This window comes from Aptenodytes patagonicus, chromosome 2 (genome assembly GCF_965638725.1).
Source record: "Aptenodytes patagonicus chromosome 2, bAptPat1.pri.cur, whole genome shotgun sequence".
NCBI lineage: Eukaryota > Metazoa > Chordata > Aves > Sphenisciformes > Spheniscidae > Aptenodytes > Aptenodytes patagonicus.
In genome coordinates, this window is record NC_134950.1 from 55,579,254 (window position 1) to 55,606,919 (window position 27,666).

The following is a 27,666-nucleotide window of genomic DNA, read 5'->3' on the forward strand; positions in this document are numbered from 1 at the left end:
TCTGTTTTATCTCTACTGTATTTTTTGTCAGGAGTAGAGTGCTGATGTCCAGAAACATGGTGTTCCTACCATTGCAAACTGCTTTTCTGGAAGAACCACCCAAATGAGCTTACCCTATAGAATGACAACCCTAATCAGACTTAAATCCTAACTGGTGTTATTCTGAGATGCCTTAGAGAAGCCAATCCTGCAGCATATTTGCACCGTAAGGGGAAAAAAAAGGAAAAAAAAAAAGGAGTAGGACACCATCTATTGACCATTACTCTCTTTAATAAGCAATACACTGCGGTCCTTTGCACTGAAGTTCTCTAAGCTCAAAAAAAGTACATCCTAGGAAAAAATACCTCTATAAACTCCTACTCATGTACTGCAAAATTGACTGTCAACCCCCTTATTTTAGAATATAAGGAAGGATTAGTTTCTTTGGCTTTTTAATGGTTAACTATTGCACTAAATCTGCCTAAAAAAGAGATACTCCATTTGCAATGGATATAGTTAATGAAACACGTAATATTCCATCAGCATGGTAAAATCACTAAATAATTTAATTCAAGCTTTCTAAACTCCACTAGCATACTGTAACTTTCAGCTATACCAACCTTATTTGATATCAACCCATTTATTGCATAATGCCCTGAAATCCATTGTACCTATCGCTCATACGCTCCCATGTATATTCTATCCTTCCACAATTCTTTTAGCGATGCGGTATTTTTTGTAGTCTACATGTTACTTCAAGATTAAAACTACAAATTGCTATAATTTTAACATTCCAATACTTAAATTACTTTTTGTAATTTCATTGTGTTATGCACTGATCACTGATTCAAAGGTAGTATTAAGGTGATCTATCACATTACAAATGTAGTTTTTTCACATGCAGCAAGAATAAATCTCATCACTTTACTATCTTTCAAGACATCACCACTCCTAAAGACAAAATGATTTACCGACTTTGCTGACCTATTTTTCTTCTAAAAATTTAGAACCATCAGAAATATTTAATGACTTGATTTAAAGTGCTGAAATGGAAGCACACCAAAAGCATATTAAAAATCTGTTTTTTTCCCAAGAATTAACACCTGTCAAATTAATAGGTTTTGAAGTGGAAAACCTCATGTCCATTTCAACTTGCAAGTTTGCAAGTAAACACTGTAAAAGGAATGTGTCTTATTTCTAAAGCAGCATGAAAGCACTACGTCCCTTTCTGATTGTAAGATTTGCCTGCAGTGAGACTTCACCATGGAACCTCCGTATTCTTTTACTTCAAAAGCTAATCACGTATGAGAATTAACCCCTCTCCTTTGGAAACTACTGGCTGTAATTTAGAGAGGGTATAGGAGTTGCCTATTAAAACAGCAAAATGAAATACATCTTGTCATAAAGTTTTAGTGATCACCAATTTTACACTACTTGCTTTACTTACTACCAAAGGGAACAATCTTGAAACATATTAAATAATAGTACTGCTGTAATCAAGTGTTTATGAACTATAATGGCATGCTTGTTATAAACTAGCAGGAGACAGTGTTACAACAGTTAAAAGACCGTCAACAGTGTGAAAAAGTATGAAAACAATTTTGGGACATGGCCAATGACATGAAAAAACTCATTCTGACAATACCAACTGACCTGTATTTTCCTGAATGTATGATTGAAAGTAGTTAAGTTCTTGCAGACATCCTTTAGGATTTTGATGCAACTAAGAGAAGTTCCTTCGATGGTTATCCGATACCTGTCCTGGTTACACTCCACTACAATTTTCTTTTTTCTAAGTTGTAGGAGAAGAACTGTGGCATTACGAGCACGCTCTAAATTGTCTGTGGCTGTTCTTGAAGCAACACAAGCTCTAGCATCTTACCTAATCTTTCTGCACACGTCAGGCTTTTCTAGGAAGGAGACCACCAGCTCAGCGGTACATGGCCTCTGGTATAGAAAGGAGTGACCAAAATTCAAACACTCGCAGCCACCTTTCTACTCAAGTATGCAACTGGCTAAGTAAGAAATAACAAAGCAAGATCACGGTTCCTGTGTTCCAGAGCCTGCTCAAATCCTGCTCTTAGAATTCATACAAAATACATCAAATTCACTGTTGATTTTATTATTGTTCTGTGATAACTATGCTTTACTATTGTATTTGTTTTCTAATTTTTTTTCTTTTAAAACATGATTTTTATCTGAAACACTACTATAATACAGGGCCTGTATTTTCATAGTGTTTTGCATATTTTTGAAACATCCTTTCTTTTTGTTCACAAGTCAATGAAATTGATGTTTTCTACTTTCCTTTTCAGTTTTACCAGCTATTTTATAGTAGTGGCAAAGGCAAAAAGTAATTCAGTACCTTTTTGCGTAACGCAGCTCTCACCCTATGCAAATGTGTCATAATTCAAAAGTAAGCAATTGTTTATTTTTGTACAGGCATAGCTAGCAGTATATGCTGGGTTATCTGTAATACATGTCTTGTGATTAAAGAAATAAAGTACGGCTTTAATTAGGGAGGTAAGAAAAGCTATTTCAATGGTTCCTTAAATATATAGGGAAGTTTTTGCTCCACTGAGATGGGGAGACAAGAGGAAAAAATATCCTGGAATGACCTGAAATTTCTTTTTTCTGGGTTTTCCAAATTTTGAGGAAGAGCTAGATTTCTAGTTGCAAGTCAAACTGTTAAATTTTCTTTCTCCTTTTTGTGTGTTTGCCTCGTTGTACTTATAAGGAAGTAGGATTTAATTTTCCCACCTTTTCACAGCAAAAAGGGCATCTTATAAAAAACCAAAACAAAATACAACAAACCCCACCACCCAAAATCCTTCTGCTGTTTTTTCTTTTCCTGTGCCTTCACAATTTTTTAATGCTGATTGTAACAACAAGATTTCACAAACCGCTTTAATTCCCAACCTTTATTTTATATTGTACTACAACAGGGTTAATTCAATTAATTCTGTGGCCACATCTTTTCCTGCCAGAAAAGGAAAATTACTGTCCTTGCATATTCAGTTAAGGGGAAATAGTTCTTCTGTCTTTGTCTAATTGGGCTTGAACAGAGAAGCTACTGGCTTCATGTCTTGAAATAATGTATCTTAAGATTATAGGAACAATCAGGTAGGAAGGGACATCTGGCAGTTTCTAGTCCAAGCTCCTGCTCCAAGCAGGGTCGGTTGTCACATCAGACTTGGTTGCTCAGGGCTTTGTCCAGTTGGGTCTTGAACACTTAAGAGAAGGGAGCCAGCCCAGCATCTCTTGCCAACCCAATGCAGCGCCCGGCTGTCCTCAACGTGAAAATGTTTCTCCTTACATCCAGTCTAAACTTACTGTTTCAGCTTGTGCCCATTAACTCTTGTCCCCCCACTATGCATCACTGCCTGGCTCCATAACCTCCCTGCAGGTACCAGGATCTGCTGTTGGGTGCTCCCAAAGCCTTCTCTTCTCCAGGCTGAAACAGTCCTGGTCCCTCAACCTCTCTTCAAACGACTAGTGCTCCAGCCCTGGCCATCCTGGTGGCCCTCTGCTGAACTTGCTCCAGTTTATTAATGTCTTTCCTCTATTGGGGGCCCAAGACTGGCCCAACACTATCAGAATTGACACGCCCCAACCATGAGCCAGCTTTCCCCCACACTAGCCTGGAAGACCTCAAAACTTGTTCCAAAAAGAATTAAAAGCAGAGCCTGATTCTGCTGGGCAAACTCCAAGCACCAAGAGCAAACACCAACCAGAGCAGCATCCCAAGCCACCTGCAAGTGCCCTACCCTGCAAAGGGCCCCCTTACTGCTGAAGCCCTGCTAGCTGCCTTCACCATCACTCACTGTCAATCCCCCCTGGCCACCCCTAAACTGCCCAACTCTGACTTACGGTCCATGCTGCTCACAAGTGGCCAAGGCCCTGCTTGGGCCCCTATGGCCCTGAAACAGCTGAGGCCCCATTTACTGCCCCAGACACCAAAGCTCTGTTCAGGGTCTCTAAATGGACAAGGTCATGATAGCTGCAGTCCCACCCCAATGAGGTATTCCCCACAACGGGTCCCTGGTCAGAGACAACATGCCTGGCTGAATGCCTGCTGCAAGCCATTGGTTCACTTAGCGCAATGTCCCCACCTAAGTCTGAATCCAAGGGACTATTTTTCCTGATTGCATTAGGCAATACACTGGACTGTTACATGTACTCACCTGAGCTCCTGCCTCTGCCTCTCAGTTTGCCAGCAAGTTTGCACTGGCAGCTGTTTCAGCTGCTTCAAACCAAATTTTCATGGGCCTGCCCTTGAAAGCTTCTCTTTGGTATATCATAGTAATGTCATACTCCTACAAGGGATCATAGTAAGCAAACAAGAAAAAACCTGGATGACTTTCCTTACTCTTTTCAATTCTCTATGTGATTCTCCTGTCAGTGAGGCTGTTTGCAGAAAGTACAATAAAGACACAGTTACACATGATGGAGTTCAGCTTCAGATTAACACACCCAACATCTGTTGCCTACACGCAAGAAAGATGCTTAAGTTTGCCGTTACCGGTGACACCCAAAGCCCAATTCAGTTGCCCTCAGAGATGCCCTGGAATATTCCTTCCTGGCCTCCAGCTATCGCTTCAGGAGGCTGCAGGTCTCCTACAGGTCCTGTGACGTATTTATCAGATCCATGTGGATGTCCCACATAACCTGCAGCGTTTCAAACGGTACTAGCGGCAGACACACGTGTCAGTGATTTGAACCTATAGGAGCAGGTCATTCGAGTCATTCTTTTGGCCTGACTATCATGAAGACATATAGTCCATTGATTATATATTAGAATTTAGACACCTAGCACACATTTAGACACTTACATATGCTTGCACTAAAGTGTCCTCACCACAAACTGAAAACCAACCACATCCTAAGATCATGGCAGGTAACAGCAGATAATTACAGCTCATGAAATCAAATGTCAGTGCTACATGGTATGGGTGAGGGCGATGCTTGAAATGGTATTACCATATATTGGGAACTAGCTTCTTCACATTTTGTCCTAGGCCTTCCATCAAATGCACATTTAAGACGAAGTTCCGCTTGGGAGAGCAACAATATTTACTCCTTTCTCTCCACTGACCAGTTCATCTCAGGACAGACTACCATTCAATGAGCAACAACTAATGAAGTCCAACCATGGTCCGTGCGTTGGAGGAGATGTGAGGTAGAAACCAAATCCCACCTAACCTCTAATTCCTGCTTTTTGTGAACGTAATAATGATATGTGTCCCAAAATAATAGGCTCAGTAAGATGTCAACAACAATAACATATTGTCCTGGTTTCGGTAGGGATAGAGTTAATTTCCTTTCTAGTAGCTGGTACAGTGTTTTGGATTTAGGATGAGAACAAAGTTGATAACGCACCGATGTTTTAGTTGTTGCTAGGTAATGCTTACACTAGCCAAGGACTTTTTAGTTTTCCATGCTCTACTGACTGAGAAGGCTGGAGGTGCACAAGAAGCTGGGAGGGGGCACAGCCAGGACAGCTGACCCAAACTGGCCAAAGGGACATTCCATAACATGTGACGTCATGCTCAGTACATAAACTGGGGAAAGCTGGCCGGGGGGGGCCGCTGCTCGGGGACTGGCTGGGCATCGGTCGGCGGGTGGTGAGCAACTGCACTGTGCATCACTTGTTTTGTGTATTATTATTATTATTATTATTATTATTATTATTATTATCATATTATTATTATTATTATCATCATTTTATTTCAATTATTAAACTGTTTTTATCTCAACCCACGACTTTTTCTCACTTGTGCTCTTCCAATTCTCTCTCCCATCCCACCGGGTGGGGGGGAGTGAGCGAGCAGCTGCGTGGTGCTTAGTTGCCGACTGAGATTAAACCACGACACATACAGAACTACCATGTACCTTTTGAGAGACAGAAGATAAACTGAGCTCTCAAATCTTCATGACTTTTACACTTCATGGAATACTAAAAGGGTCTTCCAGAAGTCTTTCTCTTAGCTCAAGAGTAGCAGAGATTTCCATCTGTTGTTGACACCGTTGCTTTGAATTACAGTGGCGGTCCCTTGCCCTTAAAAAAGCCCCAGTTAATTCTGGTATCTTTTTTTAATGCTCTTTCTCTTCTTTCTAGTAAAACTTTCATATGGATTGAAAAAGTGCACTAAAATCATCCAAATCTGCTCTACAGCTGTGGAAGAACCATGAACAAGGAGTGAACATTCAAAGATTTTAAGTAAATACGCTAATGCAGTCAGAAGCAGACAATATTCCTGAGAGACAGGCTTTTCTATCTGCTAGGGGTATTTTCATCCATTCCAAATTTATTGCTCTTGATTTGTACTTCTCCTCATGCTTTTCTCAACTGATGTTCTGTTTTCCTAAGCTGGGTAACCTTTATGTCCCAGACAGGCACCTAATTCTGCCCTACGCTGTCAACCTTATTTTCCCCGGCTTCTTTGTGAGCTCAAATGATGCAAAACCCAAACTTCCAAACAGCACAGAGATGCCAGCTGAGGTTGAGGCATTGCTTTGATAGTACTATAGGTAAAACTGAATGAATTGTGAAAATATTAAGCAGATGCCTTGATTAAATTCCTCTAAATGAATGTTCATGAATTATTCACTTGACTAAAAGCCGAACGATTCATTTGAACAATATCGTAAAGTGATTTGAATAAACTATTTAATGATATTATTCAAACTACCTCTGGCTATAAGTATGCTGAAGTCATCTGGATGAATTCCTAGATGCCCTCCTAGATTATCCTAAATGTTTCTCTGTGAAAATTTTTGTTGTGTTCATTTGTCCTATATCTAGGCCAATGCAATTACTAAAAGGTAATACTACATTATCTTTCTGATAATTGTGGGGTCTTACAGATCTACATGAAGCTGGAGACCAAACCCATCATCTTCCTATGACAAATGCAGTTTGTCCTAAAGTACCTGCACAAATTAATACTAATTGTGTAGGCAATACAATGAGCCACACTGTGGGATCCCTTTATTTGAGGAAGTCTTCATTTCATAAACGAATAAAGCCATTTTCCTTTCTGATATTTTGCAAAATGCATGTTTATGGCAAACTGTCACTTGTATTCAGATTTAGAACCGTGATGGTTCCTTGGAAATGCTTAAAATAGGCAAGATGGATTGACTGATTGCATATTCCTTTGAATTATTGTGAAAGCACCAGAACTATCTAAATCATGCCGTGAAAAAAGTGGAGTTAGAAGTTATGTAACTTCAAGTTGCTATAAATTGCTTCTTGTTGAAAGCTATATAAAACATTTTCAAATCTGTCATGTTCCACCTCTTCTGCTTTAAAAAAAAAAAATCAAAGTGAAAACGTCCAAGAAAAATATGAATCAGGCTTATGTTTTTAAGTTGGAGCAAAAACTATGCCACCATGAAGACCGGATACTCTTTCGCAATTAAAGATAAGAACTTGGTCCATTTTTATGTCCAGAATGTATTTATTACAGTAAGACATATTTTATTAGGTTAGCTAAACCAGCGTAGCTAATTCAGCAACAAAACTAGCTCAGACATACGTCTTTTCTCACGGACACACATAGGGCCACATGGCCGCTATTCGTTTCTTGAATACAAATTATATTTACCTTCTTTCTGCTGCTGATATTCCCATGTGCCCTCAGAACACACTATCTGACAAAGCAGCCAGGAAAACACATTTTCTACTTCTCCTCCCACAGCAGCATGCAAGATGACTGCACAGCCACAGCGTCCCAGAGAATATGCTCTAGAACGTCTGATCTGACCTCTGATCTTTGCAAGAAAACAGTCTCAAATCTTGGACTAGTTTGACCTACCATAAAGCAGGAGGAATGGAGTATAAACAGTAAGAGAGCATGAAGGAGCCAGAAACTGCTTTATTTGTAGTGGTGGGAACTGAAGAAATTAGCACAGTAGATGGCAGAAGATAGTAGAGAGGTTAAAACTGTGGGACAATACCTGAAGACTATTCTTGCTAGTCCTGATATTAACCACTGTTGCCAATAGGAACTGTAAAACCAGTGACCGTGAGATGAATGTCAGGTCCTTCTTTTCTATCCTAAAATATATATTTAAGTTTAGAAAGGAACCCCTTTTCCCTCTTTTGGCTATTTTATATATATAGATACACATTTTACAACTGCTATTCTGTTTTTTTTACTGGCAGTGAAATTTTAAAAGCCTTTAAAAGCGTTTTAACAGTTTCACTGGGACCAGAGAGTGAAACTACTACCAAATGAGGCTTTGAAAAAGAACAGCTGGAGAAATCACTCATCATTTTCAGGACAGAATAACCCTCTGCAAAAAAACCTTCTTGCTTACTAACACAGGTGCCTTCCTCATTAAAACACATGGGCTGGCAAAGCAAAATAACAAAGGGGTCGTGGCAGAATTGCATTTGAGATGTTGAAAATGTGCATCACCCAGCACTGAGTACCACTCTATGATTATATCCCGTTTTGTACTCTGAAAAACAACAGCCTCCCACAGCAACAAAGACAATTATAAGACAGCTACCATTTATCCCAGAAAAGCTCTTTGCTACTTAGAAAAATACTAGAAAGGAAAAACAACCCCTTGCTAGTGAAATTAGCTCCTCTGACGATCTGTTCTTTAATTTGGGAAAGAAGAAGGGATTTTTTTTGTTCAGCATGATTTATTTTTAGACTGGCAAAGAGACAATGGCAAACAGAACTGAAGCTCTGTGGGCACCTTCTGAGGTTAAATTACCTTTCATGTCATTTGCACAGAAGACTGTTCTCAAGCAGCTTGAGCAGATGGTCGGGACACCATTGTCCGTTTACTTGTATCCACAAAGATAAACGATGGCTCTTTCAAATCCTGAACAATATGACCGTCGTGATGCTTCAGGCTGCCAAGGAAAAAAAATATATACACAAATAAATATAAAGTTAGCTGAAGAGGTGAAAAGAGTTTTGATTGATGAAATTTCATTTTAAACTACTAAAATCCCCTCTTTAACAAATACATTTATCTGTAATCTGTAATTATCTTGCTAAAAGGAACTAATATGTTCCAGAATACTTAGCAAAGTAGGAGATGAAAACAAATCATACACAGTAACTCTGACTGAAATAAGAATCTGCCATCTCTGCACAACTGCTTCTACTACATACAGCATTTGCTGGAGCATGCTGCCAAATAACAACCAGTTCTGCTTACTGGGCCACAGAGGTGGTCAGAGATTTCCAGGACCAAGCCACAGCAGACAACTGCCAGGGCACAGCGATCCACCCATCCAGTCAAGTATCAGCAGAGAAGGTCATGAAAGTGGAAGAACATGCTGGATGTGGTTTTTAGTTGTTGTTTTAAGTACTTCCCAAACTTCTTTGAGAGCAGCCCTGGTGAAACACCCCCAATGTGAGCATTTTGCCAACAAGCAACTTGCTAAAAAGGCACTTTTATTGAAACATATTGCTAATAACAAAGAATGAATTTAAAGGATTGGAGACAACATGCACAGCTATGAAGAAACCCCTGAACTTTTAGGAACAATCTTTGGGATTTAAGAGTAAAGTGAGCAGATATTAGTCTTTGGACTTGCAACTAATAATTGTATAACCTGTCACTCTTAAAAACTCCTGACAGAAAAGGAAAAGCAAGGTTGCTGAATGTGGAAAGAATCACATGGAATCAGTGAAGGGGCCCAGACACTGAGTTCAATACACACAGCAAAATAAGACAGAATTGGGTTTAGAAAATAACAGTGACATTAGATAACTGTGACTCACCAGCCACTCAACTTCCTGAAGCCAGCAGGTACTGCAAAGCATTTAATTAACTAAAGTTGCATATAAAGATGGATAGTTGTTTCTGCAATAACTGCTTGTTTAAATAATGACACAACAAACAACATTCATATCCTCTATCTGATACCACACGCTCCACAGCAACGGCAGGTAAACAGTAGATACATTTCTCCCTCTCTCATTTCAATGATCAATTGACTTTTTTTTATCTTTTTGCTGTGCTGTTGGCATATTCAACATGCCTTAGAACAAATGTACAATTTAGACGTTAAAGATTCTTGTCAGATTTTTAGAAATTGTTAACACTCATTGGAGTAATGAAAGAAAGGAAAAGACAGTTTGAGATAAACATCAAGCAGTGGCGTCCAGCAACCCAAAGTAATATGCCTTGATAATGGAGGAGTAATCATAGCTCATATAAGAGGAAATAGGTGTGAAATAATGTAAACTTGAACGGGAACTTAATTAAAAAAAAAAGTTTAAAAATTAGGAAAACAGAACAATTTATTTCATATGGGAATACGAGAGAAAGCCCAGATGGGAAGATTTTTCCTAATTCTCCTCTCTGCCTCAGGAAAGGGGGAAACCCAAAAGTATGTTTGTTCTAAATATCAGTGTCTCGTGCTAGCTTTCATGCTAATGTCATTTCCATAAAAAAAAATTCAAGGCCTTTCTTTCCCCAAGGGAGCACGCTCTCTGCTTCACCTCCCCCACTTTTTTCACAGTATGAAACGGAGGGCCACTGTCCCTCAGCTGCTTGTCTCCACTTAACATCCCCAGCTACATTTGCCTATTTGGAAATACAGTATAATGAAAGTCATGAATACACTCATGAACATGTTTAATGCGAACCCACTGTCTGAGAGAGTAAGTTGGACAATACGATCATCCATCTCTCAGCAAACCAACACTATGTCTTCCAGTATCAGTGGACTTCACTTAGAAGCATCTCCATTATTACAAACTGGACACTATTTTCTTCCTCATAAACAAATTGATAAACTGTAAAAAATGCACAATATATTTATATAAAAAAAAGTGATAGAGGTCTGTGATGAACGTGATAAAAATGTCCCTGACCTCAAAAATAAAACATTTTCACTGAAAACACCAGAGTATACATTTTGGTTGTCCAGTAAAAACAAAGAGACATTGAATAATAGATACTAAGGCAGCTGCATTGTGATCAGATATCCTGTTTCAATGATACCACTTATAAAGAATCTGACATTTTATAGGAAATACGGCAAACCAGCATTATTTACAAATGTGGTATTTGAAATGTATTCTAAATAACTTCCATACTGAATGAATAGGAGCATCCATAAATGTTTTAGCTCTCCGCTTACCTCTCTCTAGACATGAAATTGCCCAAAAGCATATCAACAAAATGAATTTGATACTGCTGTGAATAAAACTTCAGCAAATGAAATGAAATTTCACTTCATTTTGTTGCTCTTACCAGGAGCTAAGAAGCACCGTGAAGGGTAGACTGGTAAGAGCAATACACACACACACACACAGAGACTAGTGCACATATGTATAGATGGTCAAACTAATTTCCAGAGGAGTGAGGATGAAAACCCAGGTGCAGAAACGTTGGTAGTTAAAACAACCATTTATTCTCCCTTGGTAAAGCAGTAACCAATGAGATTTCCCTCCACATAAATATTTTCTAGATCCTCTTGTAAGCTGGGCCACAATTAGCATGCAATAATGAATTGTCAGCTGAGGACTGGACTGTTTGAAGCTGCTGCAAAAACTGAGAGAGAAATTTAGGCTGTCTTTCCCTTTCTACAACTGGGCATTAATACATCTCCTGATGACCAAAGACAGTTTCCTTTCGGCAGGTTTAGAAGTAGAAAAGGCCCCAGTGGGAAGGTCGGGAAGGTATTCCCGTCTCTCCATTATGCAGTAAGTTAAATTGATCATTATTTATGGAGAGGGAATATGCTGCACACTCTCAGGAATAAGACTCACTAAAAACAAGGAGATGAAGAACAACTTTAGTTTTAACGGTGCGGTTGTACAGCAGCTGATTCCAGAAGGAATTTCTCAGTACTTAACTCCTTTCAGATTGCACCTCATTTGTGAGTCCACGTAAATGTAGCAGAATAAATACAGTGAGATTACTGAAATCTCATATATCTCCCAAGGAGCTGAAGATACAGCACGTATTATTCCATAATCACAGAAGGGAGGTAACACAAAATTGAAAAGCTGTCCTTAGTCTCAGTAATATGAGTGACCGGCGTACATATAATGTGATATGGAACACATTATAAACAGACAGCTATTCTGAATGAGGTGTGTTAGAGGTGAAAGAGTTCAGTAGAAAATGCTGATCAGGAAATCAGGTAAGAGACAATTTGGCACTGAAATTAGTAAAACTTGCCTTTTAAATCTTCCAGAAAATCATTTATGAAGTTTGCAGTTAAGACATATCTACAGATTCCATCTCAGTTTAACAAATATGTGCTCTGGGAAGAAAGACTACTTGAAACTGCATATTCCAGAACTGTAGTTATTTCTTGCTGTAGTTATTTCTTAAGTCTTTGTTTCATTAAATGTAGCACTACCAAGATGTCATCTCCACTATAACACCACAGAAAGAATAGATATCCATATGAATAATCTCGTAAGTCAATGGGAGAAAGGATGAGCTCCATGATAACATGGACTGATCACAGAGCATTCCATTAAGACTAAGCAGAAACCTCTCCCTGAGCAACTAGTGCCGTGGTTGTAAATAACATATTGGCTCCTGACTTGCTGAAACGAGACCAAGAATTTACAGACTGTTTGACACACGATTTTACAGTGGTAAATGAAATGGAAGCTTTCAAGTATAATACACATTACTAAGGACAGAAATATTTGTGTCTTTAAATAAAAATTAATACCATGACACATTTGGAGCAATTTTTCCCTTGAACGTGCATGTCTTTCAGACACTTGGCAGAAATCATGCCCATTTATGCAAGGTTAGAATTTCATTACCCAAGTTCCAACACCTAAAGAAGCAGAAAGAGGAAACTAACGTAATATCCAACCCTATACAAATTCTGAGCAAATCCTTAAAGACTCTAGTGAATGAAATTTAAGAAAATATAAAATGCATGATTACCTATTATTTCCTACTTTGTGCAGACACATACGCTTGTGCAGAATGGGTACTAAAAGTGCTACCAAATCAAAATGACGTTTCACAACACTTTTTACACGTATAAAGAAATACCCAAGATACTAGTAAATGATGAAACCTCATGCCTTTCAAGAACTACGAGAAATGTAGGTTGGTGTAATCTGCAGTGTCATAAACTGTGATAAATACCAATGAGTTTCAGGGTGTCTTTTCTAAATGTACACCTCTGAAATCTTTAATTGCACTTCCAAGACATCTAAGCTTCCAAGAATCCATTTCAGAATTTCTGTTATTTCTGCTTGCCCCTATTCTATTGTAACTTTTATCAGAATAAAGACCTGTTTTCAGTACGCACACAGTCACCCCTTCCATTCTGGGAAGTGAAAACTTCATTAAACTTACAGACCCACTGATGACAGGGCTCCACCGAACACAAGCCTTATCTGGCTTAGTTAATGTTCTGAACATCTGAAAATCTCCAGAGAGATAAATGATAACTACCTGGACTCCCAACAACTTCAGTGGAGGTACTGTTAACCTGGAGGTCACTAAAGTCTTAGCACTTACACATTACTTCATCGGCAGCCAGGAGGCAGTATCAATATATAATTTATTCAGGGAAAGGCAAAGCAACTGCCTTCTACATGGAACATTTACAGAGCAACTGACAATACCTACGTCTTTCACCATGAAAGTGGCCAAACCCTGGAGCAAGCTACTCGGGGAGACCGTGGAACCTCCACCTTTGGAGGTATTCAAAACTCAATGGGACAAGGCCTTGAGCTACCTGATCTAGCTTTGAAGTTGTCCTTGAGGTCCAGAAGCCCCTTTTAACCTAAACAATCATTTGAATCTATGCAAAACTACTTTGTCCTCAGCTGAACCATAGCAATATCTAGAAGACAAGGTAGGAATTTGATTTTATCTACTTCAGGCACTTTCCAAAAAGAAGTGAAGCTGAGCCAGGGAGTTCCAAATTATCTGAATTGCTTTGCAATGGCCACAGGAGAATAGCACCTCAGCTTTACGTTTCATAAAGACAATAGCTGCTCCAGTGCTATAAAATCCTTAATGCCCAGCTCATGCTTCAGTAGTGATTCCAAAGAAGGACTGCTAGCAGCCAAAAATCACCAGTATAGTTACCTGCCACATCTGGGGCTTCCTTTGAGGTCTCCCATCTCACTAATGATGAGGTTGACTTGGCTCAGCATACAAGATTTAGCAAAGAAACAGCCTGCGGTGGTACTGAAGTGGAAAACAGAGCAAATTAAACTGGTTGTCTTCCTATTTTACAACCAACTGCAATTACCGTACTGGGGAGATGCCATGCAAAGAAAACACTGAACCACACAAACAGGAACCATTTCATTAGCATCCACAGAGTGAACCTTTCCCCAGGTGTAATTTAAGGAGCCCTTAAAATATGCAATTCTATTTACTACTTTGAGTCCTCAGTCGCTTCCTACTGTAATCCTAGTTTCCCTCTACATGAAATCCTGCAGTTAAATCTGCTTTCAGGATGACTGCCCTGATTAATAACTCTCTAATGTCTGTACTCTCTGTTGGATAAAGCATTTCTTTGTTCAAAAGTAATCCTTTTCCTCTGAACGCTGGCAATTTCAGTGCCGAAGGAATGAATCACCACCGCTTGGTGCTGCCATTCACACTGCTGGGATGTGTAGTCATGTGAAGTCATTCTGAGCCATAATTTCTTATCCTCCTCAGTCAGCTGTGGATTATGACAGTGGAAGGACTGTACGGATGCAAGTAACTCACAGGTCATCCAACATGTCAGTCAAAAAGACGAGAGGAACTTCACAGATACAGAAAGAATTCTGAATACCTCCATTTTTTAATTTTGAATGCTAACTCAAGAAAGAATAATTTTGCTGGAAAAAAACAAGGCAACCAAAAAGGCAGTAATACAGTAAAACAGGATGCAGTTTCTGGAAGAAAATGGAAGGGAAAGCATGCTTTGTTCTATGTTAAGTTCCACTACAGTTTGCTGAAAAACAAATCTACTTGGCAAAAGTGGTCAGTATTTTGATTTTCGCTCCACATACTGGAATTAAAAAGAAAGTAAAGATCTCTTGAGTTTTCACACATCAGTGACAGAGGTACTCTTTACAGTGGAGAGCAAATATTCAGTGGCCTGACTTGGGGCTCATGTATCACAAAGGATCATTTAGTTCACTGCAGAGATCTGAGCATGAGTCAATGATACCTCCAGGTATCAACCCTACTGATGGGCAATTAACTATTATGGGTGTCAATGCTGTTTGAACGGTCATTTCATCTGGATGTAGAAGAGAATATTTTAGAAAAAATATTTCCACAGAACAGGGTAACATTTACCTGCCTGCTTCTATTAGGGAAAAAAATACCTTTCAATAAAGGATTTAAAAATTACTAAACAAGTTTATTAAACACATTTTACAATGATCCTATGCAGCAACATGTTAATAAATTTATGCTGATGACTGAGGGGCCAAATTGTATAGAAGAATCCACTGAGGAAGAAAGGCTGAAACATGCATTATCTCATCAGCTTAGTGGGGCCCATCTCACCTGAATTTAAATGACTTGAGTAAGATTATGCAGTGAGTCAGCTCAGAGCCCAGAATAGAACCAGAGAATTGTGGCTCATTGTCTCTGTCTTTAACCATTAATTCGCACTCCCACACTGAGAAAAATGCATGTTACTATTTTATTAAGCCCCCAATATATTTAAATCATACCAACACACTGAACCATATTAGAGAAAAAACATAAACTGAGATATAAGCCTGACATCCAGTCTGAAACTTGGGTCACTGTGAACATGGGTAGAAAAGGGGCAATACTTGTGTAAACTGATGGACCTACAAGCTTTACTGTTCAGTCCTTTAGGTTTGATTACTTTGGGTTCTCTTATAACTAAAGTATGTCAATCTCACTTTCAAAACAACAAAAAAAAAATTGCAGAGGTCTCCAACCACAAAGAAGCTCTTTAGGTAATAAATGATATATGTATTTGTTACTGTAAAGGTTCATTCTATCATAAATATAGATTTTAAACTTTCCGTTGTGATCTCCTTTAAAATCTCATGAGAGTATACTACTGCTTACAAAGTGCTTCAATAGATAGAGCACTGGATAGCTGTCTTCTAACACCAAATCCGTCACTTCAGTCTAAGGACAGTAGTGGATGGATGCCCTGAAAAGCTCCATTTATATGGCACTTACAGTACAATTTAAAGAAACTTTCCAATATTTAAATAAAGAATGCATGTTCTGATAATATTTAGCTAAAGTTAACATCTAGTAAGGAAACAGATCAACTTTTTATCACTAACAGAACTCTCTCTTTTAATTAAATACAGATTATTAAATGAAATATGCATTCTGGAGAATATTCTCTTTCTTTCCTTCTTTCTTTCTTTCTTTCACACATTATGTTTTTCATTCACTCATTCTCAGATGGTCCCCTTTTTGCCCTGCAAATGTGAAGGATCTGTTCTGGAGTCTGTCAGGATAGTAACAAGTCAGCAAGTGCTGCAATCCCCATTTAGTATGGACTGTGTCTGCTCCGTTCTAAAACCAGTATTGACTGGTTCCAGACCTCTTCTGATGCTGCATACTCCCAAACGCATTTTTCATCTCAAACTCAAATACTTGAATGCATCAAGTATTTGAATATCATCAAGTATATTGAACTATCAATCGCCACTAAGATCGGACAAGCCACTGGATAAGCATAAATATGAACAATTACTTCACAACCTGTTCCAGGTAAGAAGCAACCCACAGCTTCCCTAAAAGAGGCACAGATCAAGAACTCCATTACATCTGCGTAAGTCCTTCCACACCTGCCCACTCCAGTTAACTGGGATGAGCTGGTTGTATTTCCGTTTTTCAATGCTGCACAGAATTCACCCTGTGCTCTCAGTCGCTCTTCCTCCCAACAGACAGTGGGGTGCAGCCAATATGCTTTCACTCCCGCTCCCTCCAGTAGCTCACAGCAGATAATAGCAGGTAAATAGTCATCATTCTCTTCCCCATAGTGAGAGTCAGTGGCTGATCACTGCTGAGTTAAGGAAGAGGAATGATTCTCCCGTCAGCCAAGAGGTAGAATCATAGAATCATAGAATTGTTTAGGTTGGAAAAGACTTTTAAGATCGAGTCCAACCGCAAACCTAGCACTGCCAAGTCCACCACTAAACCATGTCCCTAAGCACGGCATCTACACGCCTTTTAAATACTTCCAGGGATGGTGACTCAACCACTTCCCTGGGCAGCCTGTTCCAATGCTTGACAACCCTTTCAGTGAAGACATTTTTCCTAACATCCAATCTAAACCTCCCCTGCCGCAACTTGAGGCCATTTCCTCTCGTCCTATCGCTAGTTACTTGGGAGAAGAGACCGACCCCCACCTCGCTACAACCTCCTTTCAGGTAGTTGTAGGGAGCGATGAGGTCTCCCCTCAGCCTCCTTTTCTCCAGGCTAAACAGTCCCAGTTCCCTCAGCCAGCCCTCATAGGACTTGTGCTCTAGACCCTTCACCAGCTTTGTTGTTCTTCTTTGGACGCACTCCAGCACCTCAACGTCCTTCTTGTAGTGAGGGGCCCAAAACCGAACACAGTAGTCGAGGTGCGGCCTCACCAGTGCCGAGTACAGGGGCACGATCACTTCCCTACTCCTGCTGGCCACACTATTGCTGATACAGGCCAGGATGCCATTGGCCTTCTTGGCCACCTGGGCACACTGCCAGCTCATGTTCAGCCGGCTGTCAACCAGCACCCCCAGGTCCTTTTCTGACAGGCAGCTTTCCAGCCACTCTTCCCCAAGCCTGTAGCGCTGCATGGGGTTGTTGTGGCCAAAGTGCAGGACCCGGCACTTGGCCTTGTTGAACCTCATACAGTTGGCCTGGGCCCATCGATCCAGCCTGTCCAGGTCCCTCTCCAAAGCCTTCTTACCCTCAAGCAGATCAACACTCCCGCCCAACTTGGTGTCGTCTGCAAACTTACTGAGGGTGCACTCGATCTCCTTGTCCAGATCATTGATAAAGATATTAAACAGAACTGGCCCCAAAACTGAGCCCTGGGGAACACCACTTGCGACTGGCTGCCAGCTGGATTTAAATCCATTCACCACAACTCTTTGGGCCTGGCCACCCAGCAAGTTTTTAACCCAGTGAAGAGTACGCCCGTCCAAGCCCTGAGCAGCCAGTTTCTCCAGGAGAATGCTGTGGGAAACAGTGTCAAAGGCTTTACTAAAGTCATCTAGTAAAGGTAGACAACATCCACAGCCTTTCCCTCATCCGCTAAGCAGGTCATCTTGTCACAGAAGGAGATCAGGTGAGTCAAGCAGGACCTGCCTTTCATAAACCCATGCTGGCTGGGCCTGATCACCTGGTTGTCCTGTACGTGCCGTGTGATGGCACTCAAGATGATCTGCTCCATAACCTTCCCCAGCACCAAGGTCAGACTGACAGGCCTGTAGTTCCCCGGATCCTCCTTCCGGCCCTTCTTGTAGATGGACATCACATTTGCTAACCTCCAGTCAACTGGGACCTCCCTGGTTATCCAGAACTACTGATAAATGGTGGAAAGTGGTTTGGTGAGCACTTCCACCAGCTCCCTCAGTACCCTTGGGTGGATCCCATCTGGCCCCATGGAGCTGTGTGTGTCTAAGTGGTGTAGCAGGTCGCTAACCATTTCCCCTTGGGTTATGGGGGCTTCATTCTGCTTCCCGTCCCTGTCTTCCAGACCAGGGGGCTGGGTACCCCGAGAACAATTGGCCTTACTATTAAAGAGTGAGGCAAAGAAGGCATTAAGTACCTCAGCCTTTTCCTCAGCCTTTTGCACTATGTTTCCCTCCGCATCCAGTAAAGGATGGAGATTCTCCTTAGCCCTCCTTTTGTTGCTAATGTATTTAGAGAAACATTTGTTATTGTCTTTTATGGCAGTAGCCAGATTACCTTCTAGTTGAGCTTTGGCCCTTCTAATTTTCTCCCTGCATAACCTCACAACATCCTTGTAGTCCTCCCGAGTTGCCTGCCCCTTCTTCCAAAGGTCATAAACTCTCCCTTTTTTCCCCAAGTTCCAGCCAAAGCTCTCTGTTCAGCCAGGCCGGTCTTCTTCCCCGCCGGCTCATGTGTCTTTTGGCACATGGGGACGGCCTGCTCCTGCACCTTTAAGATCTTCTCCTTGAAGAATGTTTCCGTGATGAGTAGGTAGGTGAGGTGCTGTTCTATAGCGAGTTTTACAACCTGAAAATGTAGTTCTCAATGGCTTTTTACAGGGCAGACCACTTCAAAAATTTTAAGCTAATGTCTGAATATCTTTTAAAATGTCACATGCAGACAGAGCTATATAATATATATGAATATATGTTTCCTTGTCACCTTCCAAAGCTCCTTAGTAGAGACACCTTTGAGGCCTGTGGATCACACGACTGAAAAATTATCAATTAAAGCTGTTTCAACATGTGAAATAAGAAAAAAACAGAAGAGGGAGCTGAGAAGTCAACAGGGAACTGTGATTATACAGAACATGCAGGATTTGCATATTGTCAACTTGCAGACTCAAGGTGAAATTATCCTGAAAGATGCAAATAGACAAGAATTTATAAGTGACATCACCAAATTATGGCCATCTGACATAATTAAGATAGATTTCTAAGCATACATCTCTCTTCTGACTGTAAGAGAAAGGTGTCACGCATGGTGTCATATACCCTTGCAGAACCTTCCCAACAGCTGCTTGGCAGAAAGGAAAGAGTGGTTTAATTGCTTCACATATGGTTGTCTTGGAAGTCATCTTTATTGCAGTGTTGGCAGACACCTAAGAGTGAACGAAAAGATCATTTTTATATACTCTGTGTCAATAGATATAATTAAACACTGCTTTTTGAAAGTTGATAAAGGCAAGGCATTCAACGGATCAGTTAAGAAGCAGTGGCAAAGAAAAATAAAACAGCTTGCCTAAGGTAAAACATCAAATCACCAGCAAAGTTGGGAATACATTTGAGATTCTAAGAATTTTTGATGCAATGATCTTCTGGAATATGTTTTTTCTGCAATATCAGACTTTTTTTTTTTTAAGAAAATACAAATTACTAGGATATACTGTTTTCTATATACGCCCATATGAAGCAGTCTGTAAACCTGTAGTCTTCATAAGACCATAAACTGTTTTTTTATACCTCTTAACACTCCACATACCCCTGGAAATTCATAAAAGATGGCTATAGAGCCATTATCCCCATCTATAGCACAAAAATTTGCTGCTGTCTTATGAAATTACCAGCCAGAAGGTTTAAAATAAACCAAAGGAAAAAAATTTTCACAGATTGTGCATGTAAATTGAGGAACGCATTCTCTTAAGATATTAAGGAAGTCAAAAGTATTCAAAAAGAGACTGACAAGTTCATGGACAGTAAGCTCACTGGTCATTATTAAATACAGAAGGAAGCTCCTTAACCCTTGATGGTCAGTTCTGATGTGCCTCATTTCTTATACTTTTTCCTTAAGCTTCCACTGCTGGTCACACTAAGAGAAAGACGAGCTCTGGTCCTACCCAGTATGGCAGCTTTTATGTTCAGAAGAGCACTGGAGAGGATGGTACCTGTCGTGTACAAGCTTCTCAATTGGCAACACCTGTCTTCCTGAAAAGTCAAATTCATGAAGCAGACATCTAGAAACACCAATCATGCTTTGCTTGGTTTATTCTTCCAGGTCTTTCAAGATCATTAACTTCTGGTAAATTATGAAAAAATATAATCTTAACTGCTCATTGTTTTGCAAACTAAAAATAGCAGTCTATTCTGCAGTTCCTCTGATTGCCTCGGTAAAGCCCTATAGGTTCCTAAAATGGATTTTAGCTGAGTACTAAGGCAAAGGAAAGAAGGAAGAAGGGAGATGTAAAGAGAAGTCAAAGCTCTTTTTCTCTAATGAGCCACAGTTAGTTTCTTCCATGGCTACCTTAACGTGGACTATGCATTGTTCAAAATGCTTACGCTCCTTGCACTTATCTCCTCCACAAAAATCTGCCTTTTGGAGTGGCACTTCTCAACACAACCAACCACAGTCTGCAGGCAAAGCCTCCTGAAGGGCATAATCAGCCAAAAGCCAATTTGAAATGCAGTGAAGTTATCAGTAACTGTGTAACACCAGCTAATAGTGATACTCCTGTCCAAACACCCAGAACTGCTTGGCTTTGGGTCCCCTGAGCATTTGCTAGAGCATTTGTTTCTTTGTTGGGAAGAGCTGAAGGTGTTGAAGCAAGTGCTTAAAATGGGATGCAAGTTTTGAATTTCAAAACTTCATTATGAGGGCGGTTTGGGGCTAGCAAAATCTCATGCATCTTGTGGGAGAGCAAAGGACTGCTGGGAAAAGCCCCACAGCCTGAGGCATTAGAGCTTTTTTTGGTTCTGAGAAACATAAATAAAACCTGGCAAATTGTTACTTCACAGCAGTATGACTGCAGAAAGCATTAGTTGCCTTTGATATTTACTGCTGTATCATTGCTACGTACTGAGCATGAAATCCTGAGCCATTTCTTTGTCTTCTAACAGCTACCAGAAAACAGATAGGTAAAGATAGTGTGGTGGCCCTAAAGAAGTGGTACAACCTGCACAAGAAAGCAACACCAAATTTCCGTCTCTTTCACAAAATCTACTTTCTTTCCCAGGGAAAAATATGGTAGAAGTTGATTTTCACAATAAGAAAAGATGTTTATTTGGGTATCATTTAATAATTTAATTATCAGGTTTGACATGAACAAACATTCAAATTATGGCAGATTTTTAATGTGTATTATAAATAAATGCCTTCTCTATACAGCTCTCTATTTTCCTGTGTACTTTTAAACTCTTCTAACTATGATTTTGATAATGTAATCAGCTGCTTGAATAAACATAACCTAATCGAAGTAGTATTTCAGAGCGTTATTTCTATTATTATAACTTCCCTGGTGCGTAGCTGTAAACAGACAGATGAATGATAGCAAATGACGTAGATAAATGTGTCCCGATAGCTGTCACTCCTTAGTCTTGACCTTCTGACACTGTTCCAGCTGTGCAATAGCTTGTCCCAGCATTAAGGGAGAGACAAACTCGGGCTCATTCTATTTTGGGCAAACTACTACTATTTCGCTACAGACACACAATCTCATAAAATAGTGGACTAAAATTTATTTCTAATATAAGATCAAAAGAAATAGTGAACCTTTCTACAGCTTCTCATCTCTCACTATAAAAATAAGTAATACTTAAAGAATTATAGCACTAAATTAAATGTTATGCATATTTTACTGGTAGTTGGATGTTTTTGCATTTATTTTGAGCTTTGTAACTCAGAAAGTACGTGTCTCATCAAACCTCATTCCAAAGGAATCCTATTTTATATTTAATATTTATATTATCTATATTTATATTATCTACACCAATGCACACAGCATGGGCGGCAAACAGGAGGAGCTGGAAGCCATTGTGCAGCGGGAGAGATATGACTTAGTCGCCATCACAGAAACATGGTGGGGCGACTCTCATGACTGGAGTGCTACAATCGATGGCTATAGACTCTTCAGAAGGGACAGGCGAGGAAGGAGAGGCGGTGGGGTGGCTCTGTATGTTAGGGAGTGTTTCGATTGTATAGAGCTCAACGATTGTGATGATGATACGGTTGAGTGTCTATGGGTAAGGATGAGGGGGAAGGCCAACGAGGCAGATATCCTGCTGGGAGTCTGTTATAGACCACCCAACCAGGATGAAGGGGCAGATGAAGCATTCTACAAGCGGTTGGCAGAAGTCTCTCAATCGCTAGCCCTTGTTCTCATGGGGGACTTCAACTTCCCAGACGTCTGCTGGAAATACAACACGGCAGAGAGGAAACAGTCTAGGAGGTTCCTGGAGTGTGTGGAAGACAACTTCCTGACACTGTTGGTAAGTGAGCCTACCAGGGAAGGTGCCTCACTTGACCTGCTGTTTACAAACAGAAAAGGACTGGTGGGAGACATGGTGGTCGGAGGCCGTCTTGGGCTTAGCGACCATGAAATGGTAGAATTCTCGATTCTTGGGGAAGTAAGGAGGGGGGGCAGCAAAACCACAACCATGGACTTCCGGAGGGCGGACTTTGGCCTGTTTAGGACACTGGTTGAGAGAGTCCCTTGGGAGACAGTCCTGAAGGGCAAAGGGGTCCAGGAAGGCTGGACGATCTTCAAGAAGGAAGTCTTAAAGGCGCAGGATCAGACTGTCCCCATGTGCCGTAAGAAGAACGGGCGGGGAAGACGACCGGCCTGGCTGAACGGGGAGCTCTTGCTGGGACTCAGGAAATAAAGGAGAGTTTACCGCTTGTGGAAGAAGGGGCAGGCGACTCAAGAAGAGTACAGGGAACTCGTTAGGTCATGCAGGGGGGAAATGAGAAAGGCAAAAGCCCAGCTAGAACGCAATCTGGCCGCTGTCGTTAAAGACAACAAAAAATGTTTTTACAAATATATTAATGACAAGAAGAGAGCCAAGGAGAATCTCCATCCCTTATTGGATGCGGGGGGGGAACATTGTCACCGAGGATGAGGAAAAGGCTGAGGTACTCAATGCCTTCTTTGCCTCAGTCTTTAACAGGCAGACCAGTTATCCTCAGGGTACTCGGCCCCCCGAGCTGGAAGACGGGGACGGCGAGCAGGATGAACCCCCCATAATCCAAGAGGAAGCAGTCAATGACCTGCTACGCCACCTGGACGCTCACAAGTCTATGGGGCCAGATGGGATCCACCCAAGAGTGCTGAGGGAGCTGGCGGAGGAGCTCGCCAAGCCACTCTCCATCATTTATCAGCAGTCCTGGTTAACGGGGGAGGTCCCGGGCGACTGGAGGCTTGCCAATGTGACGCCCATCTACAAGAAGGGCTGGAAGGAGGATCTGGGGAACTACAGGCCTGTCAGCCTGACCTCGGTGCCGGGGAAGATTATGGAGCAGATCATCTTGAGTGCCATCACATGGCACGTACAGGACAACCAGGTGATCAGGCCCAGTCAGCATGGGTTTATGAAAGGCAGGTCCTGCTTGACTCTATTGAGTCTATGATTCTATTTCCAGTGCCTTTTAGTAAACAGAAAAAAAGAAGATAAATGACAGAAAGTAGTTCTGACTTAATGTATTCAGAGTTGTAATCTATATTCTGTGTAATTCAATGCACAGTGGTAACTCACTAAAAATATGCTGGGCTACAAAAGAAATCCCGAAGTAATCAGAGAATATGTAAAACAGGGTGAGAAGCTATGACCACTGCAGAATCCCAGTGTAACCAATAATTCAGAGAGCAATATGTATGTTATAAAATATATGCTATTATACACACAGAGTATCCGTGATTTTTACCTAAGAAATCAGTCTTACAATGCTGGGTAAGGCCTGCATTCAAGCATTATCTTGCAAACACAGTCAAGAAGCTTAATACAAAAACACACCATTAACTTACATAACTAGAGACTGAATTTAGGTATTCCTCTATGTAGCCCAAAATATCCCTAGATTTTAAAGCAAAAACAAACTCCATTGTTAAGTGGCAGAAAATTTTACCAAAAGTTTTAAAAGCAAATAAATGAGATGTGCTGGAGCAACATCGCTAGTAAAATGTAGCCTAGCCTCTGCTGTTTTTTCCAGATTCTGCTTGCACACTCTAGCGAGAGTGAATAATCTATTGCAATGGGGAAGAGAAATTGGAAAACTCTTCATCAGTCTCATTAATCATCACAGCAAAAAGCCAGAAATATGGCTTTATGCCAAGAGCATCACATTTTAAAATTCTGCTAGAAGAAAGTTCTCCTAAGAAAAAGTCCACCTTTTTGTCCTTTCATCCTTACCTGCTTCTTTACATTACGTTAGGAAATCACGGTGTGATTTTTCACTGTGTGAAAGCAGTATGTTGTGTAACAACAGGCCCATGAGATAGGGGGGCATATTTTCCTACAATGTCCAACTACTGTAGCACTGTATAACACATTAAATACAGGTTAATTATAAAGTCTCACTGTAAAAATTAAAAAAAAATCCCTAAAATACTACTATATAATTGAATTTAAATTAAAGTAAAACCAGAGAATTGTCTTGTAAAGTTTTGTTTGTTTGTTTGTTTTAAGACTTACTGCTATTGTTGTCAGTAAGTGACAGATATACTCAACTGCAAAATGTTCAAAAGTCTTCTTTCGGGTAGACAACTCGCACACCTTTAGCCGTGCTTAAATGATTACGAGCAATGGGTGTTTCTGGAAGGCTAGAGGAAGGGAAGTCCTTATTCTGTAAGATAATACCCTTCAGGTAAAGAGTGACATCCTCACTGAAGAGTCTGAATAAAAGGTGAAGCAGCTGTAATGACAATACTATATTCAGAAATGCACTATACTAAACTTCTTCTATATTCACTGAGATAATAAAAGTCTAATTTGCTGTCCTTCTACAAACAAGAGCTAGCATTTAAGGCTCATTTTGAAATCTCAAGAAGTCCAGTGTTAACTTGTTCCTGACATCTTTGACTTGAAAAAAAGAAAAAAAAAGAAACCTTTTTTTTGGCTAGCTTTTTAGATACTGTATTTAACTTTCCTACATAGTAATTTCGACACTAAGATGACTTACCTGTGCAGAACACCTGGGAACCCCCCTACCAGAGAGCATGCCCAACACGGTGCTCCAAACAGAAGAAAGCTAAAAACCTGCAACAGCTATAGGAAGGAAGTAAAAGAATTATTTGAGATCTGCAAAACTTACTTCCTCGCAAAAAATTTAGGAAGCTCAAACTATTTGAATTGTCCCTAAAAAACCACGATCCAGAAACAAACAAAAAACCCCCCAAGCCCCAGTGAACCCATGCCTGGATCAATGGTAACTGCCCACCTAGCATTTTCTTGGTTCTCTTCCCACTCAAATTGCACTAGACACTGTCATGTAGCCCACAAAAAAAATTACAATTTCGCCTCATTTTGTTTCATTATAATTCAGAATTATGAAAGAAGTGCAACTGTGAGATCAAACTGTAGACTGAAGGACAGAGATCACGTAGAGTTAATAAACTATTACCTTTGGTTTCAAAACATACCTAAGCTGCTCAGAAACTCTTGAACAAAAAGGCCTCTATCTATATGGTTGGCACTTTTCTCACATAAGCAGCATGTTCATATCAAAGTCAGTAAAGACAGTGTCAGTTTTATTCAATTTTTTGCTCTGAATAATGGGTTTTTCCTTTGAAAGAGTGACCTGTGTAGGTAACTGGGCGATTTAAATGTTCACTTCAGAAAAACCGGAGAGCAAACAAGAGGGTGAGAAAACGGTTGAATTTCATCAATTAGAAATTTGTCATTGATTCACTAGGTCCAGAATTTCACACAGCTATATTCGAGCTGACATATTTTTAAAAAACAAAATCAGTATAAGCAATAAGATCGTTCAATCCTCATTTTTTTCCATTTTAATGGAAATTAGTAATAATAGAGCCTTTTGAGGCTATCACCTATCATTTCTGAGGGAAAATTACTTAAATCCATGCATTTGCTGACTGCTTTGCTAACAATGCTTTTACTTCCTTACCAAGCCAAAGCCAAAAACAATTTAATACACTTTCCTGCCAATACTGAATTGATCCTTATTGTACTTATACCCTAGCTAGGTTTACATGACCAAACATTGATGTTTTAGTTCTGTCTCTCAAAGACACACACACCTCTCTGCCTAACAGTATCCATTGAGAAGTGGATTATCATGATAACTTTCCTCAGAGTTTCTTGTGCTTGTGCTTTATTTTTACCTGCAAGCAGGTCTTGGCTCACATAAGCTATCAATGGCAGCAGCATCTAAGAGTGTCTGTATCTTATTCACAGGGAGGGGAGATAAAGGTAATTTCTTTTGACATTAATGGGATTTGCATATACATGTCCTTTAAGATAATGGAAGAAAGGACCTTCAAGTTGTCACAAGGAAAACAGAGTAAATCTGTTTGTTTCTTTCTGGAAAAAAGTAAATCTGTTTCTTTCTTTCTGGAAAGAAAGACAGGGGAAAAGTTTGTTTCACGTATATATCCAAATCTCTCCAACAACACATTTTTGTCTGTAGCTTTATGTACCAGCCCTGATCCTGAGACACTCTAATATTTAAATGTTTAATGAATACCTTTTGGAACTAAAAAGAAATATGCTTAAAAGCTGACCTAAAAGAATGCTTAATGGGGTCTAGATAAAATGTCAAAGTAATTTGTTGTGATCTTTACTGTTTTAAGCCCTTGGCATCACTGGTAAGTTCCACTCAAATGAAGTATTCCAGGCTCCTCAAAAATATAGCGATGTTTTTAATAATAGACACATAGATCTGTTGTAGCTCCTCTCATTTCTGTATGCAGTGTTAATAGCAATGGATAACGTACTGAGCAATGAAGGACCTCTCCCCCCAAGGAGCATAAAACTGAATGGGCGAAGCAGGTTCAGTGCAGAATAATGCAGTTCAAATAGTGACATTTTTTTTCTCCACAAAACAAAAATAAAGTGATTGTTTGGGTACTTTCAGAGAAAAGGGAGCCAAGTCAGCATCAGCAAAATGCATCATCAACTTTTTAACAGACACCTTATTGCCACTGTGTTAACATACAGGTAGGAAATGACGTTCACAACACAGGTCACTAAGTGACCTCTACAATGAATAAAATAAGCTACAGGTGAATAAAATGGGAATCCCGCCCCCCCTCCTCAAAGCAACTCGGGCATCCATACAATTGGAAACGCACACACAGTGTATTGCCTTGGAACAGAG

General features: G+C 40.2%; 1 protein-coding gene across 5 annotated transcripts in view; it reads right to left on the reverse strand.

The window, feature by feature from the left end:
• DLGAP1 (DLG associated protein 1) overlaps positions 1 to 27,666 on the reverse strand; it is a 435,141-nt gene that overhangs the window by 335,825 nt on the left and 71,650 nt on the right. For 4 of the 5 annotated variants that reach the window (XM_076329901.1, XM_076329904.1, XM_076329905.1 and 1 more), the window contains one exon: positions 8,713 to 8,854. The gene's annotated coding sequence lies outside the window, so the exon portion shown is untranslated. Of the gene's footprint in view, positions 1 to 8,712; positions 8,855 to 14,040; positions 14,096 to 27,666 lie in introns of those variants that run through there. The other variant, XM_076329906.1, reaches the window with a different exon arrangement.